General features: G+C 37.3%; 1 protein-coding gene across 4 annotated transcripts in view; it reads right to left on the reverse strand.

Moving 5' to 3' along the window:
• Positions 1-21,609, reverse strand: part of LOC123306299 (neuropilin and tolloid-like protein 2) — a 414,806-nt gene that overhangs the window by 315,509 nt on the left and 77,688 nt on the right. Inside the window, exon 1 of one of the 4 annotated variants that reach the window (XM_044888228.1) lies at positions 3,480-3,519. The exons of the other annotated variants lie outside the window; for them this stretch is intronic. The gene's annotated coding sequence lies outside the window, so the exon portion shown is untranslated. Of the gene's footprint in view, positions 1-3,479; positions 3,520-21,609 lie in introns of those variants that run through there. 4 annotated transcript variants of the gene reach the window in all.

A 21,609-nucleotide genomic window follows, 5' to 3' on the forward strand; every position in this document is an offset into this window, starting at 1 on the left:
CTCTACATGAATACTATGGTTTGCAATTTTTTATTGATCCCTTGAAGTGGTTACAGGAGGTGACAATTCGAAAACTTGCCAGTTAAGATGTTTTCAAAGGAAAAGCCGGAACAGGTCAATTTTTGAAGGAAGGGGGACATATTTTGTAAGCCGAAATCTCCTCAAATATTTTGTCAGCCCCTGTTACTACTTCAAGGACTCAATAAAAATTTGCAAACTATAGTATTCATGTAGAGGGTCAAGTGATCTTTCAATTGAGGTATAGCTCACCCCCTATTTCCTATTGAGAATTTAGGGGTGATAGCTCCTACACCTAGGGTTGAGGAGATTTCGGCTTACAATTCTGCTCAAAATATGTCCCCCTACGAATAGAACTTGACCTATTCCGGCATTTTCTCTGAAATCGTCCTTGTCGTGACATAATTGGACTGACAAGTTTTCAAATTGTCACCCTGTATATATCTATATATAGATTTCAAAAATATAAAGATATATTATTATTTTTCTGAGTTGAACTAATCTAGTCTGTTTCTAGAGACTAAACAGATGAATGTATGAAGATGTCTCATCTCATTTGACTGAGCCCTTACGAACCCATTATCTAGCCTATCACAACATTCCATTAAATCTTATGTGCATGGACTCTTCACTCCCCTCATACTGTTGGAACATTCCAACAAACAGAAAGATCGATTTCTCATCAGTGAAATCCGTTTTACAATCCAATGCAGAATTGAATTTTATGAGGCTCTTTCGTTGTTTTGATGCCAACTCAAACATAAATGAAATCTATTTCAGCTCCGAGAGGCGGAGGTAGTCAAATTCGAATCATTGAATTCTGGATAACGTTGAATTGTTTAGGAAAATACTTATCGTACGTATTTCATCATGAAGAAGTGAACGATGTCTGGATACCTGAATGAATGAATCATGTTCAATAAATCTTGATGGACATTCTAGCTCTTGCTCTACACAGTGACTTCATCAAAATGTTTGATAACTTAATAAAACAATAACCTGTTATTTCAGTTACTGAGGCCTCTTCAGAAAAAACTATAAATGAGTTTGGATTTGAAGTTAACCATAAAAATTACAACTTACAACTTGGGTGAGTATGTCTATGAAGTTAACCCGTCAATGATAGCGTACTATTTGCATTCTTGTTTGCAGACATTCGACCTCACTTTAGTACAGTCCATTCAAGAATGATTGACATCTCCGTTGGCTATGGAAAATCGAATTTAAGTTGGTAATAGCGCATAAGTTAAGATTTTGTGTTGCGGAATTCAGGTTTGTATTGTGAATATCCCTATTATAGATCATAGACATAGAGACATGTACTGTGCCTTCCTTTTCTATCTATGCGTGAAATACGGTCAAAAAAAGTGACAAAGAGAAACTGAACATCGGGCATGCAGTTGTCTTTTTCTAGAAAATGAATTGGTCCGGACTCACCTCTATGTGAACACAAAAGAGACAGGTAATGGCCCGACTTTTACATTTCCCTCTTTCTATAAATAGCCAATTTCATACTGGCATTGCTCAGTCCATGTCTCTATGTCTATGTTATTATGAATCTATCTATGCACTAAATCACTCACCGACAATAATTTGAATTCCGTACTGTTGTTTATGTCCTGAATTTATTCGTACAAATTGGATACATTATTGTATCAATTCTGAAAGCCGATTAATCTGCTCCGAAGTTGAATATATCTATTTAATTTCCAAGTGCTTTTCTAAGTTATATCTATATATTCCAGTTCTGTGATTGAAACTACAGATAATTGAAGATCTTTTGTGACCAGATATCAAGCATAGACATAGAGACATGGACTGAGCAATGCCAGCATGAAATTTGGCTATTTTACTTGTCTCTTTTCTGTTCACATAGAGGTGAGTGGGGACAAATCAAAATTCTAGAAAAGACAACTAGCATGCCCGATGTTCATTTCTCTATGTCACTTTTTTTGAGCGTATTTCATGCATAGATAGAAAGGGAAGGCACAATCCATGTCTCTATGTCTATGATATCAATCTGCGTCTGGACTTTCAAGACCTACTGGGATGTTAATCATTCTTGGATTTTATGGACTATGCCATACAAATGTATACTAGTAAAATTATAAGTAGTGATAGAAGAATATTGGATGGATTAATCCCTAGAAATCCCCAAGCTGACTGATTGACAGTTGTCAACACATTGAAAAGCGCCTCATAAATTTACACAATATCAACAACAGTTTATCCATTAGTAAAAATTGTCGAACTAAATGATGGTTGATGAACAAGCTCAGAAAATGGGCAAAACGAGTAGTACTATCTGTTACAGATTGGTCATCCTAATAACAGCGTGCTGAGCTGACCAGAGAAATTGGTGAATTGCTGTTGAATTTTTAACATTCGAAATAATTCGTTTGGCTAACACGAAACTTCACTTTTTTAGCATTTGCAAATCTTATTTCAGAAAACAAATGATTATGCTTGAGAGGTGTCAAATAAATAGGTACACAATAATCGAAATCACCTCTAAAGCTTCAATTCTGTACATGATTTCGTACACCATTTCTACCATAAATAGGTATACAGAGTAGATTTGGTCAATAGGGGAATGATGATTATCCTTTATCTCCATGAACGTACTTCTGATATCCCTTCTATGCCTTCAATGAAACTCATTAAACCATGTTATTCGATCAGAGGGCTATCCACAACTGTGGAGATTGTAAACCTGGAGTTAACTTTTCCCTTCGTTTGTGTTGAAAACCGCTCGGGAAAATAGTAGCTGAAGGCTATGAACAACAGACTGGATGAATCGAAGCTAATGAGATGCCGTCATAGAATAAAGCCTTGTATCTATCAACATGTGGATTAAACGTCACGTTTTCGTGATTGCGATCCGAGTCAACAATCCATGATGGCTTATCCTATACAGGTTTCGAACCGCTTATTTCGAAATCGGTCACCGTCACAGAAACGGGGTGGACAATCACCGAGTGCTCTTATTGTGGGATAGAACTGAACAGATTATTATCATGTTTGAGGACAATGTGAATAGAAGGAAAACAGCAGTAAAGATTAGTAGGTACTCTACTTTTACTTGAAAAGTTCATGGTTCTCTACCAAGGAATTTCTAGCAATTGGTATTTCGACAATGTGGTTTGAGATTTTTGGACGGGTGATCGTTTCTCAACAGAAAAGTACAACCTCACAAAATCAATCATTTCGGCAAAAATTGACTACACAAAACTCTCGAAATGAAGAAGTTGAAAATATCATCTATTCAATATAACGTCTTCCATCTGCATTTTGGGATTCCTGAATCAAAGGACCTGACTTGAGGTGCGAGAATTAATGTCAACTCGGGGAATTCGTATTTTTCACATTACTATAACATGAAAATTTGATAGTTAAATAACAGAAACAGACTTAAGATACAAGTGTGAAACATTTGGAAATAACTTCGAATAGATACTCACCAAAGAAATAGTTCTTAATTGTTCAATGACGTCATCATTAGTTTGATGTCCGAATAGTATTACCTGGCATAAAAAAGGGATTTAAATACGATAGCGATAAAAGCACTCTGCGCACAAACGATTCCTTAATCACTTTCAATACCTTATTTAAATTGTTGTAGATTGTATAGTCCTCAATCCTGAATATTTTGCCCTGCATGACATTGTCGATTAATTGATTTATCGTGAGCCGTCCAACCTTGTGTCGAAAAAAGACTCTGCAAACACAGTTTGATGTGCCATCATAAAAGTGATAACTAGTACTAGTTGAGCAGCCCTACAGGGAAATTAGGGATTTACTCGATCGTGTCAGATTAATATAAGGGGTGATAACCTGGGTCCTGTATATAGACTTGTATATAGGGGAATTGTCTAGGACTGCCTGTCATAATAGTGAAAAAACTATCATTGTACATACTCGAGTGTATCAGATTAGGATATATGTGGTTAATTACATGTTGAAAAGTATACATACTCCTAATCTAATAATTTAAGAGGGCGCCAAACTTGCAAAAAAAAAACGTCACGTGTAGGTACATTCTCGAGCGCGGTGGCTTTTTTCCTATTTTGAAGCTAATTATTAAAGAATAACGGAAAACATATAATCTGCAGTTTCAGCAAGCCGAAACAATAAAAATTGACTATAAATGTCATAAAATGAGTTTTTTTGAATTATATCCTCTCCTGGGCTTCAAGTTGTTTTCACATTCATTATGAAAGTTGTAGAGCATAACATCTTCTAGGGTTTTGGCCGAAGCAATTTTCTCTACGTTTGAACGTTTTTGAGATATATGGCGATGAATGTACATTAGACTGGGTTGCTTCATTGACCTTGCCTTTCGCATGTGTGGCTAAGCTCTTCGCCCCTATCATCCTCTAGCTCGAAAACGGTGAAGAGTATGAAAAATTGCTTCAAAAGTTGTATAGAATTTTGTTATCAACAACTACAACAATGCATACAGAAACGATTAGAGTACAGGAAGGAAGGTATTCAAAAAAATGCCTTCGAATGATAAGTATTTACCCTGTGTGATTTCAAATACGGTTATTCTTTCATAAAAAAATGCCTTTTTATTATTCTTAAATTGTCATATTAAGACAACCCCCCAGATTTTTGTCAGATTAATGGGTCTACACGTCTGCAACACCCAGATTTACCATATTTAAGAAAATCTGTATGTACGAGTAACGATTTTCTTTTGCATTTTCAAGTGACCGCTGTGACATTGGTCCGAATTGTCATTCTCTTGAAAAGTAGCTTCTTTTATGTCGAATTAACATATCCTCTAAAAATCTGACACACTCGATAAAAATTTTTTTTACCATTTTCAACTCGTCCATACGGCCAGTCCCACCTCACAAACTGTCAGATTAACATGAATTTATTATCAGAGACATATAGGGCATATACAGTATCTTAATCTGACACGCTCGTTTATGTACAGGGTGGGCAAAATTGGTGATACCTGAATTACAACTTTTTCAACCCAACGAGTTAGTGGAAAATGACATCTTATTACGGTCGTCTTTTTTCAAGAAACTAATAATGCAATCAACTGCATTACTCTATCTTCTTTTGTTTTCGAGTTATGGGTCAAAATTAAAATTTAAACTTTGGTCATTATCTCCGTTTCTGTTTAAGCTAGGATGTTGAAATGAAAACATTATACAGACACTTTTTTGATAGCAATCCAGTGGCGTACTATGATTATTTCCAACAGGCATATTTGCTGAGCTATAACATAAAGATGTATTTCTTCTTATGAAAACAGTAGTTAAAAATGACTTAGAAAGACTGAGGGTGAAGTATAATATATTTCTGAAACGGTAAAAAAGTGGCGATTCTTTCTAAGTCATTTTAAACTACTGTTTTCATAAGAAAAAACACAACTTTATGTTATAGCTCAGCAGATAAACCTGTAGGAAAAAAATCATAGTACGCCACTGGATTGCTATCAAAATAGAAACGAAGATATTGAATAAAGTTGAAATCGCCCAAATTTAAATTTTGGCCTACAACTCAGAAGCAAAAGAGGATAGAGGAAGGCAGTTGATCTCATTATAAATTTCTCGAAAAAAGACGACATGAATAGTACATTCATTTTTCTCTCTCTCGTTGGGTTAAAAAGTTTTAGTTCAGGTATCACCAATTTTGCCCATCCTATACACCTGACGATTTTTTTTACATTTTCAAAAACCTGCAGATGGTTTCCCAAACGCTGAAAGTGCATAACTCATAGGACCTTTTTTCTTTCTGTCATCTCTAATCAAAATCAACTGGGTCTCCAAGACGCTCGAATGAATCCCGATTTAGCATCGTCGGCTCCCCAACTATGAGGAGCTGAACTTTTCAATGATGATCGATACTGGTTTGTCATATGGTTGTTTATTATATGTAGTTTGAAGCACTTTCAGCGCAAGTGAGGCCCTTGCATAACGAAGAATGAATTACCATTTCAAGTAGGCAGGCAATTATTTGATCTGATTCAATTCAATCAAATACCATCAGGGCAAGAATCGTTTCGGAATTCTCAATGAAATCGACAGGCTGAAAAACTTCAAAGGGATGAAATTGAAGTATTGTCAAGGCGCCTAATATCCCGATACGCTACCTGGTTCGTCAAATCATCATATAATATAAAATCGCCGTGGGATGCAGTGGATAATGTTTTAGTGCCATGATCGCTCGCGTAGCCAAGATTCAATATTCATTTACATCAGATTCCGCTAGTATGGAGACGGATCGGGCTGTAAAATTAGTATAACATTCGCAGATGTCGACGTTTGTGACTGGCATTCGGAGCACATCTAATAGACAGCATTGTCCCTTCAGAATATTATAGTTCCAGACTACACGGAAGTTTCTCCATTTATTTCCCTACAAATTTATGTAGACGATGAAAGGCAATGGCCTAAATCGCGATTGTGGAGATAATTAAATATGCGGGGTATTCCTTGATATAGATATTCCACATTTGTCTGTCATCTGTCAAATTTAACATCCACGAAATCTGTTGTGAGTAATTAGCCAAGATTTGAATTATCTTCAGAGAGCCTTTGAAGCGAGTTTCAAGTTCGCCAACAGTTTAGGGTATAAGTATTCATTATTGACGGTCGCAGTTCGAGCAAGATGATCCCACAATCTATGAACATTCTCACCTTGATGCCTTTGTTCACCGCTTGTGGTTTTCGAAGAGCAATGCCATGCACAAATTGTCACTGTTTGGCACGGAATTTGGACTGGTGTATTAGGTCGTGGTTTTTTTGAAAATGGGTCTGGTCAAGCTGTTATTTCTGCCAAAATTGGATAATATTGATGGGTCTAATATGTGGTTTCAACAAGATGGTGCCACATGCCTCATAGCTGATAAAATTAATCAATCAATTACTGCATGAGTGAAGGTCTTATACTGTCGTTTCGGTTATCAGAAATGGCCTACTAGATTATGTGTTCGAACACCAATGGAGTTCTTTGTGTGGTCATTTGAAGTCGAAGGTCTTTGTAAACAAGTTCACAACAACCCCTGCATCAGAGAACGAGATATAATGGAATAAGCCGTAAAGAGTTATATACGTCTTTCATAACCACTGAGTGGAAGAGGCAATGAGGGAAGACTAGTCGATTTAGAGGGCTTTCCAATCTAACAGAAGGCGAATAATCGGACCATATCCTAGTAACAATTTCGGCCTAAAAGACCTATGGGAAACGACGAGAATATTGAACTTTTTCTAGTTTCTTCTTCTTCACAAGGCTCCTATTCGTTCCGGATGTTGGCCCGAAAACTTTAGGCCAAAGTAGTTCGACCAAAGCCAAACTTGTTTTGAATTTTGAACTACTAGAAATGAATATAAGGGATAGGACACAATTCGTTCATATGTAATGTAGATAGAGAGAAGTCCCTCTCACCATAGAAATAGTTGGTGTTGTGTTTCCTAGGTGTGTCATCCTTAGCTCTTCAAGGTTGCTGCAATTAAATAGAATATGTTCAACAGTGCTTCTGCATTAGCGGCACAGGGAACAGCCTATTAGTCCCATTATATTTCCAAACAAAAGCTCAGAGGGCGCCCCGCTTAACAAGTATGTCTTCTTTATCGTTTCCCGGAAGTCCCAACTGCGCCTGATACAAGATAACTTTCATAATTTTACCAGAGCCGAGCTCTCGCAGAGCCTTCCTTCATTTCTGTACTAAGTGTGAGTTAAACCTCTCCTCAGAAAGGGATTTCAGGGTTCCCTGACTGTAGCAACAGATATAGATGGATAGGAGTACCATCTAAGGAAATATCCTTCCTCCACTGTGCAGATCAGAACATCATACAGTTCAGCCTGCACTATAGAACAATCTTTCCCTAGAGTGATGGAAAGGTTGAAACGAGGTCCCACAATTCCCACTCCAGTCTCTGTGGGCACACAGAGCCATCGGTGAAGCAAGAAGGCTTAAGGCACAAGAAGCCTGTTTGGTGTAGACCATAGGACTCTGTCAGGAACAATTACCTATAGGGTTCGGCGAAGTAGAAGCTGGTGCCCTAGCGGTCTCCTTTATAGAGAAGGGATGCGTTGGCATCCCTCACCATCTTGAGAGCAGTCCACTATCAAGTAATTGTCTCCGTTCCCGAACTCTAAGAGCTGTCTTCATAGCCACCTCTGTTATAATAGGTGTGAAGTTTACTCGTAGAAAAGAACCAGGTCAATCTTATTTGGGTGCCTGGTCACTCCGGGATCACGGCAATGAAGCAGCAGACAACCTGACCAGGGAAAGATGGGTAATCCCCTTCACCGGGCCAGAGCCGTTTTGCGGCTTCCCAGCTAGTCATCAAGCAACGGCAATTGAGAACTGTGAACAAAAGAGAAAACTTGCGTCCTGGCGCACGATCAATGGTCAAAGACAGGCCAAGTCATTACTCTCTTACTCGACGAGCTGGACCAAAGAAGTTCTCTCACTCAGTAAACCAGAACTGAGGAAATTGACGGGCGCACTCACAGGGCACTGTACCGTGAGTGGGAAAAACGCCCTATGACACATGTCCCTTCTGTCAAGAAGCCACTGGGACAGCCAAACACTTGTCATGCGAGTGCTAAGCTGTTAATCGGAAAAGGCTGCAGCCAAAGAGTATCAACAAGAGGTTTCAATTTGTCGATTTGCAAAGGAAGATCGAATTCATTGAATTTCAACCTTGAAGTGGGGAGACCCAACGCACCAGCAATTCTAACGAGAATCTGGGCGACCAATCAGATTGGGACTTGCGAACAAAACGAACATCTGCTTTCGTTTTCGTTCCTTCCACTCAACCAGGAAACATTCAAGGGCATCGAAACTCAACCGGCCAATATGATAGAGTGAATCCTCTTGCTGAAACTCTTTGCTACAGCACCTTGGTTCGTGGTTCCTAGAGCCGGAACAAGTAATTGATGTGGCCCCCAGAAAGGTAGTGAAGTTCATTGAGACTTTACTGCCTGACTGGTAAACAACGCGGGGATGCACAACAGATCTTTAAGTCAAGGTGTATGCGAGGTTGGATGACCTTTCGCCCCTCTAATCTAATTTAATCTAAGGTGTAAAGTTATAGAGGAGGCTATGAAGACGGCCATTCGGTAAGGCTGAATACTGGCACAGATATGACACTGATATTGACATTGCTCTAGATATGAAAATACAGTTTTTACTGGAGTCAATTTTCAGATTTAATTGAGTTTTGAGATTAAAATAAGGAAATTTCTTCGATACTTACAAAGAATTTACTATGCGAATTGCTATGCAAGATAGTCTGCAACATTCAAATTCCCGGTAATTTATTTTGGACCACCCACCCGAAAAGCTGCCGTGAACGCGAACAAATTCCTATCTCGATAAGTGTAACAAATTCCCAGCTCTGAAAAATTCAGACGTTCCGGATATTCGTGAATTCCACGGTCTATCCCGTTATCTTGAATCCATTCCAACTCCGAACCATCAATGAAATAAGTCTGGGTTCCCGCATCTGGCAAAATTTCAGACGATACTATTCGAGGATACCAGGACAGATACCGCAGTTTTCTATCTTGCCGACAGATGATTCAGTAGTTTTAATTAAAACCGGGGTAATCGATTGAGAGTTTGCAATAAAAGATGACATAGGAGCCCGGATTTGCCAGCGTGCTATTTGATATTCGGTCGAATTCGAAGCTATTTTCAATTCCAGCTCATTCCTTCCTTCCTCGGTCTCACGGGCGATGAAAGGAATGAGTGGTTGTTTTTATATTACTGGCAGTTTAATAGTTCCTTGCAGTCTGGGTTTGAACAGGAATTTTTCATTTGAGACGATCGCCAGAAGTTTCTCGAAAGTATCGGCCTAACAATAGAGACTACATAGTTTAGTCGCACTTGGGAAAAAAGCTTTGTCTTGGTTATAGTTGGGGAGCCCACGATTCTAAATCAGGATTTACTCGAGCGTCGTGGAGACCAACTGGATTTTGAAGATGAGATGATAGAAAGAAAATCGCTTTCAGCAGTGAGGAAAGCATCTCCAGGTTTGCAAAGATGTAAAAAAACGTCAGGTGTACAGTGCATCATATTTTGGGTGAGACAGCCAGGTTTCTCGCTTGTTATTTCAGAAAGAGTCTTGTGGTTTTCACGTTCCTTTACTACTTTTTTGTGAAACTCAAGTTGGCCTAATCGGATTTTGCATAACTGTTTCCGTTTATGAGAAACAGGGCGATTTTGGAAATTGATAATTTTCGGACCCCTCCTGTATCTCCGAAGTTATTAGAAATAATGCTGAGCTAAAAACTACGTCTGATACAGAATTCTGCGTATAATCCAGTGGCGTACTATTTTTTTTCCGGGGATGGTTTTGAAGATACGACACAAACATATATTTTTTTTATGGAAGACCCTGTATGTTATTACTTCATTCAATTTGTTATTATATTTCCTTTCAAAATGATGTAATATTTATATAGGTATGATGTTCAGAAATAGTAAAAAACATTAAAATATCAAATAATGATGATTTTTTGTTAGTGGACCATGAATTTCCCATATAAAGCCCGTTTGCAACAGCCGAGAATTCTCTTGAAAATTTACTCGATAATTCATGCGCCGTGAATTCTTTACCGTTACATACGCACAATAATCTCTGCCGTTTTCTTACCAAAAAACGAAACGTTAAACGTTAAAAATCCTGCTAAAAAGTCGAGCACGCCACTGGATTCTACGTAAAAAAGTGCCTGTATAATGTTTCAATTTCAGAGCTCTATCATCAGTATTAGCGGAGATATAAATTTATTTCGAAATCGCCATTTTTCCAATTTTTGCTTATAACTCGAAAACAAAAGAAAGTGGCCAAAAATGATTACTACTATTGTTAGTTTCTCAGAAAAAGAGAACGAGAATGGTGTATCAGATTTTGTGTATCTCCTCTGGTTTAAAAACTGTAGTGCTAAAACATCGAAATTTGCCCACCTGTACATACTCGAGCGTGTCAGATTGAGATACTTACTGAATATGTCTCTGATAATGACTTCATGTTGATCTGACAGTTTGCGTGGTGGGATTGGCCGGATGGAAAAAAAATATTTTCGAACGTGTCAGATTTTCAAAGGATATATTAATGGGACCCAAAGAAAGCAATTTTTTTAAGAGACTGACAATTCGGACGGGACGAAAGGTTACAGCAGTCCTTTGGAAATTGAAAAAAAACTTCACTTTTGTACATACTCGAGGGTATCTGATTATAATTTGAAAATAGTGATTCTTGATTAATTCCATTTGTTCAATTTGATGAATAGCAAACAGTATTCTTATAACTTGATTGATAACAGTATAACTTGATTGGCTATCAAGTTATCTTAAGGGTCGAACAATGTCCGTCAAGGTGGCTGATTTCATTTCAACCGAACGAGAGTTGAACCTTGGAGTCCCACAAGGTTCCGTTCTGGGACCACTCCTTTTCCTACTATTCATTAATGACTTACCTGACTATCTGAGAAAGATGATGGCTAATTCATCTAATTTCTCAGATCTACTTCCGCTTATCAAGTTCATCAGAATACTTTTGTTTGCTGACGATACCTCTATGTTGGTAACTGCTCGTACTTTTGATGACCTTCAGGAACTGTGTTGTAAGTTGGTGAAATGCTTTGTTGAGTGGTGTCGTTCAAATTCACTCATAATAAACATTGAGAAAACACAATGTGTTCATTTCACTCTGAGGGGTCGTGAGCGAGTTCTAGTTATACGTCATATGGATGACATCATTTCGTCGGCGCAGCACTCAAAATTTCTTGGTATTTACATCGATTCCAATCTAAGATGGGTTGCACATGTCGATTCCGTTTGTAAGAAACTAAATAGTTCTTACTATGCAATAAGCAGGGTCAAAAACTCACTTCCTATAAGCGCTATTGTCAACATATATTATAGTCTTGTTTACAGCCATCTTTCCTATAATATTATGCTCTGGGGAAACTCCACTGATGTTGATAGGGTATTCTTAACTCAGAAAAGAATCTTGCGAATGATGTTCAATATCCATCCCAGAACCTCTTGTCGTCCGACATTTGTAGAGAGTGGGATTCTAACAGTGGCGTGTGTATACATCTTTAAGTGCCTGGTGTATTTTAAGGAGAATGAGAGGGACTTCATAAAACTTTCCAGCTTTCACAGCTATAGTACCAGAAATGGGGAACTATTCCACATTCCCAAACATAAAACAACTAGATTTGAATATTCACCAAAATATCAGTGTATCAAATTATTTAATCATTTACCAAAATGTGTTAAGTCTCTCGAACTCAAGGAATTTAAAAAGAAGGTTAAGGCTAAACTGATTAAGGAATGTTTTTATAGTGTTGCTGATTATTATCGACAACCATTTGTATTTCAAGTCGAGTAATTTTTCTGTTTTCTTTTTGTTTTTTGACCTGTCCTATACATGTTTGTTTATATGTCTCAGAGGATCAATAAATATATTATAAATTATAAATTATTATTATACAACTACATAATGGAAAATTCGAAATTGATAAAAAGTTTTCCTTATTGAATTCACATTCGAACCTTGAATCTACCCTGGAAATTACTATTTCTTTTCCTTTATGTGTAAAAGTATTCACTGACTTACTGACGGACAAGTTAATTGACTCTTCCCTTCATAAATGACTTCAGAGCAATATCATCCAGAACCATTTTCGACTGAGAATTCGAAAATTACTAGGGAAGATTGATAAAGCGTAAAAAAAAACAAATAATAATCAATGAAAAAATATCCAATAAACACTAATATCGAATCGACGTTTTCGCAGAATGAACCTCGCCTAATAATCCCTCTGATCCAAAGGCCCTATAAAAATATAAAATTACCCGTCGAAACATGATAAATATTTCCCATCATCATTATGGCTACCTCCACTAAACAAGAGAATGACCCCTAACCTGCAGCCCATTACTCATCACGTTTATATGAGGTTTTATCCCAACATCTCCGGATTAGAAGGGGTAGATTATCTATTTATACGCGAAGGGTTTTCGGGGGCGAAAGATGTAAACTGATACTAATTTCTGTTTCAACAGAGTTACGCGGGTTTATTATTGTGTTTCTAATTGGTGCAGGGGCCCGTCGAGGAATTGGATATGAGGAAAAGATTCATTAATGGTTCTCGATGTTTTAATGTTTAGTTTGCTATTTTGCTTGGATAAGATTGTATTATACCATTTATGTATGAAGAATTACATGACCGAGGCTTCGTTTGCAGGCCAATATCCGTCCATCGTTTTCAATTACTTTTTCAGTACGGTAGATTCGGGTGATTTGGGACAGTCCTGTAACTTTGGATATACCCCCATTGCAGATTTCTTTGTTTCTTACCATTTATGAATGAGGGGACAAACTTATAAGATTGTGTAGCGTCTTTTCGGTTAGTTTAACAATTAATTCCTGTTGAGTTTGCCGTGACCAGAGCTTTTGAATTGACGGGAAAAGTAAACGAACTCAGGAGAGTAAAAGCGCGTTTTTTATGGCCTTATACTTTCTAGTCTCCTGTACAGGGTGGGCAAAATTTGTGATACCTACACTACACACAACTTATTTACCCAACGAGATAGAGAAAAATGAATGTGCCGTTTATGTCGTCTTTTTTCGAGAAACTAATAATGCCATCAACTGAATTGCTCTTCTTTTGTTTTTGAGTTATAGGCCAAAATTGAAATTTGGGCGATTTCAACTTTGTTCATTATCTCCGTTCCTGTTTGTGCTAGGATGTTTAAATGAAAACATTATACAGACAATTTTTTTTTATAGCAAACCAGTAGCGTTCTATGATTTTTTCCAACAGGTATATTTGCTGAGCTTCAACATAAAGTTGTGGTTTTTCTTATGGAAATAGTCGTTCAAAATGACTTAGAAACATTTTTTCCCGTTTCAGAAATATATCATACATCATACATCGCCCTCAGATTCGTTAAGATATTATGAAAATATTGTTTGTATGGGAATGTTGAATGATTGAGTATTAAGTAGGCTGAATCGCAGAATAATATGTGTCTACGCATGGTTTAATTATTATTTTGCATTTGCGTTTGAATACTTGATTCAATCCTCTATGGTTTGAGCTCGATTTAGAACAACTGTAAGTTATTAGAATTCGAAGACATTATCGGCGGCCTTATGAAAATATTCGAAAATTACGAGAAATATGATATGTTAAAATGTTTAATTATATTATACATATATCATGTTATATCATCTTGGTTGTTTTTTTTTCATATTTACTCGAACGTGGCTTTTTAAAAGAATCAAACACATATAACTTATCTGCCAACAATGCAAAATAATAATTAAACCATGCGTAGACACATATTATTCTGTGATTCAGCCTACTTAATACTCAATCATTTAACATTCACATACAAACTATATTTTTCATAATATCTGAATGAATCTGAGGGCGATGTATGATGTATGATATATTTGTGGGACGGGAAAAAATGGCGATACTTTCTACGTCATTTTAAACGACCCTTTCCATAAGAAAAAACACAACTTCATGTTATAGCTCAGCAAATATACCTGTTCATTCATTCATCATAGTACGCCACTGGATTGCTATAAAAAAAGTGTCTGTATAGTGTTTTCATTTCAACATCCTAGCACAAACAGGAACGGAGATAATGACCAGAGTTGAAATCGCCCAAATTTCAATTTTGGCCTATAACTCGAAAACAAAAGAAGATAGAGGGATGCAGTTGATGGCATTATTAGTTTCTCGAAAAAAGACGCCATGAATGGCACAATCATTTTATTCTATTTCGTTGCGTAAAAAAGTTGTAGTTCAGGTATCACCAATTTTGCCCAGCCTGTACATGTGTTTCACTTTGTGCATGTGTAATTTTTTTCTGGATATGTGGGATATTTGATATGTCATGGAACAAGATTGTTCACAAATCAAACGGCAACACGGATCTCATTAATTTATTTTGTTGTTTCATAGGGTGACTTGGGACAATGCCGAACAGATACAAGCTGTGCATTGGCAGCAGGATTTTTCGTAGGATATTATTATTTACGTTATTTCTACAAAGAAATCACCGAAGAATGAAAGAAATCAAAGTTCCACTGGTTTTTTTAGTTTTTTTACATTTGAGTTACAATATATTTACTTTCGCTGTAATCGGGATTCTTCATTTAATTTCCTTACCGAATTTCGACTATATAATCACAAATTCTAATTTTTCAAAACTATACACCGTCCCAAGTCACCTATTTCATTTGAGGGTTGAGAAATCAATAGATTTCAACTTGTGTCCCAAGCCTCCCAAATCGATGGGTGACTTGGGACAAGTATATTTTATTTTTTTTTAAATTTATATCCGAATTCTGAAGCATAGTATATATCCTAATCAATAGTCTGAGTCATGAAGCATATTCGAACCTCTTTTTCAGATGAAAATAGGTCACCGTTTTTAAAATATGACAAGTTGAATTCAACAATCGTTCCGAGTCACCCGAATCTACGGTGTCATAGCAATTTCAAAACGAATATTGTCTTGAAGTGTCCAGAGAGTATTCGAATTCGCTTTCAAAAATCCTTTAAAAGTTCATTAATGCATATTATGACTCTTGATTCACCTGGAAACACATTAACACATAGGTAGTTAGAAAAAAGTAATATATAGCGCACCCACTGATAGGACACTGTTTGTTAGTGGTTACTATAGTCACATCTACGGTCCGAGGAAGTAATTTTCAATGACCAGTTTGATTTAAATCCTACCTGGAACTTCTAGCAACTTTTCATCCAAGTATGTAGTAGAAATCTACCCTTAAGGCTAGTCATGCCAGTCAAGTGTCATTAAATAGCTGCTTGCTGCTTTCAATATCATTTGAGGTTGAAACTATTACCTACACAGAAGAGTTAGAGGAGATCATACTACATTGAATGCTACGAATAATTGGTAAAGCAGTTCTGTTCAATCTCAGGTATGCATACGGATTCATGCATCATACTCCAAGATTATCAAGAGCACGTTAATTTGATTTCACATTGCATTCCTCTGATGTGCGGTTTCAGACGAATATAATTTAGGTATGCTGATCGGAATTACGATTGATGTCATAACAGAAACCCTGATTTTGCGGGAAACTCCAATAACGATGCGTTTTATTTGGCTGCAGCATGACTGTCGAAATCGATTTGCAGATAAAGCCGACTCAACTGGGTATGTTTACGATCTCCACAGTAGCAAGTGATGATTAGGATTTAAGGAAGAGTGCCAATGAAGCGATGTAAAGGCTACAGGCTCGCGATTATTGCAATACAAAAGCAGGAACTAATACAAGTGTCTGCAGGGAACATTTGATATTCGGAAATGGGCTGATGGAATATTGTTCAGTCTTGCAAATGTCTGGCTGTGAAGATTTGCGACTGTAACCCTAAAAAAAATTCGATGGATGGAAGTAATGATTATGAGTCTGAAATGCCAAGGTAAGTAAGAACAGCAAGCATAAAACCCTCGAAAATATTCAAAGGCTTTCCTGCGTGTGGATCACTGGAGCTATAAAAACATGCACATCTAGGGCAGTTTATGTCGTTTAACATCTCACACCTCTTCATCTAGTGATAGACAGATTAGCCTAAAGATCACATTCAGAATATCTTAGGAGATTACCATCATTAACCGCACACAAACTTTGATTGCCCGATCAATGATTTGACATTGTCACTGAACCTTTGCATTTCTGAATATTTTGAAGAAAAATCAATTGAGAATCATTTATTGGATGTATAAAGATCATAATTTGTTGCGAGAATGGTATTCTGAATGCTCGTGACTGAATTACAAATTAAAACAAATTGACGTTTATTCGTCAATCAAGCGTTGATTCCCTGATCAAGCTTTGTGAAACAGGGGGTTAGATAAAATTACAACTCAGAGACACAGTCCCCTATAATCACGTACATCTCATCAGCAAATCTCCGCAATGATGATAGGATCAAGACAATAGATATCAAGAAAGCTACGATGCTAAGTGGGTGGGAATCAGCGTCTGCTGATTCACCTTGGCAGAAATTATAGTTTCCTTGTTTTCAGAGCATGGTTTCGGTAGGCCCAAATATATAAAAGTTTAAAAGTATAGGCTCAAGCTTTGACTCCCTTATTTAGCCTTAGTTTTCGGTTTTTGAATATTTGTTTCCATTCAGTTGAAACTCAACTCAGAAAATAAGAAATTAACCTAATGTTCCGTTCATGTTGAGGAACATCAAGGCTGCCATGTATTGAAGCGAACCAATAAGCTCGAAATCGTAGCCTGCACATTGAAGTCGATTATTTCGATTTGATCTTCTACTAGTTGGGGGAGTTCGGGAGCCCAAGTGGGAAATTCGGGATTAACTCGAGCGTGTCAGATTAATATAAGGGGAGATACCTTGGACCCTGTAGAGTAACTCACCGAAAATTAGACTTGTATATATGGGGAATTGTCTAGGACAGCCGTCAGAATAGTAAAAAAGAACGATCATTGTACAGGGGGGGGGCAAAATTGGTGATGCCTGAATTACAACTTTTTCAACCCAACGGGATAGAGGAAAATGCATGGCACATTACGGTCGTCTTTTTTCGAGAAACTGATGATGCCATCAATTGCATTACTCTATCTTCTTTTGTTTTCGAGTTATAGGTCAAAATGAAAACTTCAACTTTGGTCATTATCTTCGATTCTGTTTGAGCTAGGATGTTGAAATCAGTCACTTTTTAGAATAGCAATCCAGTGGCGTACTATGATTTTTTTAACAGGTATATTTGCTAAGCTATAACATAAAGATGTATTTTTTCTTATGAATTCAGTTCAATTCTAAATGACTTAGAACGACTGAGGGCGATGTATGATATATTTCTAACACGGTTAAAAATGGCGATTCTTTCTTAGTCATTTCAAACTACTGTTTTAGTTGTAGAGCATAATATTTTTTACAAATTTTGTACGATGCAAGTTTTTCTACGTTTGAACGTTTTTAAGATATATGGCGATGACTGTACCTCAGACTGTGTTTCTACATTGACCTTGGCCTTTCGCATGTGTGGCTAAGCTCCTCGCCTTTATCACCCCCTATCTCAAAAACGGTTGAGGGTATGAAAAATTGCATGTATAGCTAGATCAAGAGGTACAGAAAGGAAAATATCATAAAAAACGCCCTGTTATCATCTTCAAACTGTCAGATTAAGAAACTCCCCCTGATTTTTGTCAGATTAATGGGTCAACACGTCTGCAACACAGAGATTTACCATCTGTATGAAAGTCTGACACGTTCGAGTATGTACAAGTAACAAATTTTTTGCATTTTCAAACGCTGTGACCTTGCGTCACATACAATTTTTTATATCATTCTCAACTCTTCCGTACGGCCAGCCCCACCACGCAAATTGTCACATTAACATGAATTCATTATACGTGAAGCATATACAGTATCTTAATCTGACACGCTCGGGTATGTACACCTCAAGATTTTTTTTACAACTTTGAGAACCTGCAGACGCTTTCCTCACCGCTGAAAGTGCCTACATCATAGAACCTTAATTTCTTTCTACCATCTAATCTTCAAAATCCACTAGGTCTCCACGACGCTCGAGTAAATCCCGATTTAGCATCGTGGGCTCCCCAACTATGGGACAATAGAATTTCTCATTCAATTGCGGTGTTTGTTTGAAAGAACGTCCATTTTATAATGTATGTTAGTGGATGAGACCGTGCCAGTCATAAATATCTCATCAACTAATTGATTCCCTCAGTGATCTTCGAGTTTCGGACATGAATTCAATTAGGTGATTTCGGCAACACCAAAGGTAAATGAGTTATCAAGTTCTGTCAGCGACTGAGGCGTCGCTCAAAGGTCGCAAGAGTTGAGGGAGTGAAGACCGGCAAACTTAGTTTCCATTAGGCTGGGGAACAAGTGACACCACCGAATAATTACGTAAACCGATATCTTTTAAAAGCAGCAGATTCTATCGAACGTCAAATCATTTTCAAAGTTGAAGTTGCTGGCAAATTAGTTTTCGGTATGTAGAACCTGCGGTGCAGACTACTTTGCTTATGGATACTGTTACATGAGTACAAGAATGAGTACATTATCTGCTGTGAGTATTTTTCTCTTATGAACTATCAAGCTTACAAAACAGAAAGTCCTAAATTAGTTTGTTGTTTTTAATAGTGCTTCGTATGCACCACATATACCTACTAGAGTAAGTAACGCATTAAATTCATAACTTGATCTGGTCCATATTAATTTTAAATCGCGCAACTTGAAATATGAATGGTAAATTTGTCATGCAGCTTCTACGATAGGTGCAGGACAGTTTTTTTAAATGACAACTCTGACATTTTGTGGCAGAAATGCATAAATCTCTTACAGAACAATCTAGTAGAAACTTGCACAATATTTGGAGCTCTTTGAAAGGAGAAAACCTAACAGCAAACGACGTGTCCTAAGCAAACAAAATTATCAATCACATCTTAAAGGATGGTAAACTGTTTTATGAACCAAATCTGAACAAGTCATCCCTCTGACTTGCAGGAAGGTCATTGATATAGTGAGGTCGGATCTGAATTCCCAAAATCCTTCTATTTCCTGACAAATGAGTAAAAAATGCTCCTTTCATTCAGATATTGCTGAAGCTCTGTTCGTTTTTATGGAGTTTTTTGAATGATGTTTGTGAGCCTTGGTTAGTATTGCTCTTAGTTTTCATATTATTGCAGCTATGTTAATTGGTCGCATTCAGCGGACGGAGCGCAAAGCGCTTCTGCTACCCATCTGTAGCGGTAGCGGTCGGGAACATGTTGAACGTCCGCTGGCAAGCCGAGATAGGATAAGGCAGTCCAACGAGCTGTCACGATCAGCTGATTGGTTGAGAAGTCTGTAGGAAAGACGTAAATAAACGGATTTTTTAAGTTTCGTTAACCTTGTGCTGGTTAAGTCAGTTTTTTTGTGTGAAAAATTACTTACCACGTGTACTCTGTATCCATTGCGGTTCATCTACTTACCAACCTGTATATAAAAATGGAAAATTCAACATCCTTCTATATTTCTAACCATCAATTTCCATTTCATTTTCATCAACAAACTCAAACTCGTACATCTTCCACACTGAATAATAACTACTCAGTGCAAGTCCAACTTCAGCTCCTTTTCGCTACCGCTACCTAGCACAAATCAAATCCGCTCCCAAAAATGGCGTCCGCTCCAGAACGTGTTGAGAATGTAGCGCATATTTCACCGAACGTTTCCGCTAGCGTTTGGTAACAGTTGCGCAACTGTTTCGTCCGCTGAATGCGACCATTGTTTCTTTTTTCCTCTGCTCTCTTTGAAGCAGCTTGTCTCTTGTGTGGCGATGTTGTTGTTCAAAATGAAGGAATAATCATCCATATCTCAGAGGGTTACGTCCGTTAAATTTCTTCTGTTTCAAACTGTTCCCTCATTATTCTACGTTTTATGAATAATCATCCTTTCAAATTGAATTCGATTCGTAGAAATGAGTACTTACAGAACTGTTCCAGGCATAATTTTTGCTGTATGTTCTGCACACATCAATCGCAAGAACATATTTTACCGTAGGTAAGTTACTATTTTCTACTCATGCATGGCCACAAATTATAATTTTGATTGAAAGGGCTGAAAGAAGATTCTGTATCAACTGAAGTGGAGGAAATCGAGGAAAAAACTTTGAAAACGATAGGGATTATTTTCTCAACTCCGTCATCTTTTTAGTTTCTGTATATTTGATTTTTCATAAAACGGTTTATTTCGACAAGTTCTATCTTCTGTTGAAGAAAAGTCACCGTTGAATACAGCGTATAAGCAAAAGCAAATAGTTGAGCATCAATTATAGTTTCCTCTCAAAGATCTTTGCATCATTCAACATGTTCAGTCTTTGGATATAATACAACCGCATAGTTTAGGTACACAGCACACCACATTTTCCGAGAACGTCAATCTCCTCTCTCTTGCTATTGTACCCTCTGTCGGATACCTCAGTTTCTACCGCAAATAATTCGGATCCTAGTTTCAAAAATTATCATGCTGCAGAATGATAGGGGAAATATTCATCATAATGGTTGAGATATGACACCTAACGGGTTGTAACTCCTGAATCTAATTAAACCCTGCACATTAATTTTGAAGACATCTGAAGTAGTTTCAGATACATCGCGCACCATAAATCCTGTAATAAGAAGACCGCATACAGCGATTCATTCTGAGGAGTTATGTTAGGGACGTTTATTTTCTGAATTGCCTCTGAAGCGAATGTTGTTGGAAATTTCCTCATTTCCAGATAATCGTCACATAGATATCGTTCACTAAATTAAAAATTAGATGAAATAATGTTCCTCCGTTGATAATTTTCACCATGTGATTGAACTGGATTCAGGGAACAACCACGAACATTTTCATAGTTAGCTAGTGGATTATTTCTCCTCGGTTAGTTGGAGAAAACTTGTAGCAAGTCTTAAAAATCACTATGCAAGGGGATTTCGTAAACTACAGAGGCTTGTTTGAATTGGAATTCGGGGTATCCTTTATAGCATTCCTTCCCTTTTCACCTAGAAGGAAAAACTCACAATTCTC

This window comes from Coccinella septempunctata, chromosome 2, assembly GCF_907165205.1.
Source record: "Coccinella septempunctata chromosome 2, icCocSept1.1, whole genome shotgun sequence".
NCBI classification, from domain to species: Eukaryota; Metazoa; Arthropoda; class Insecta; order Coleoptera; family Coccinellidae; genus Coccinella; species Coccinella septempunctata.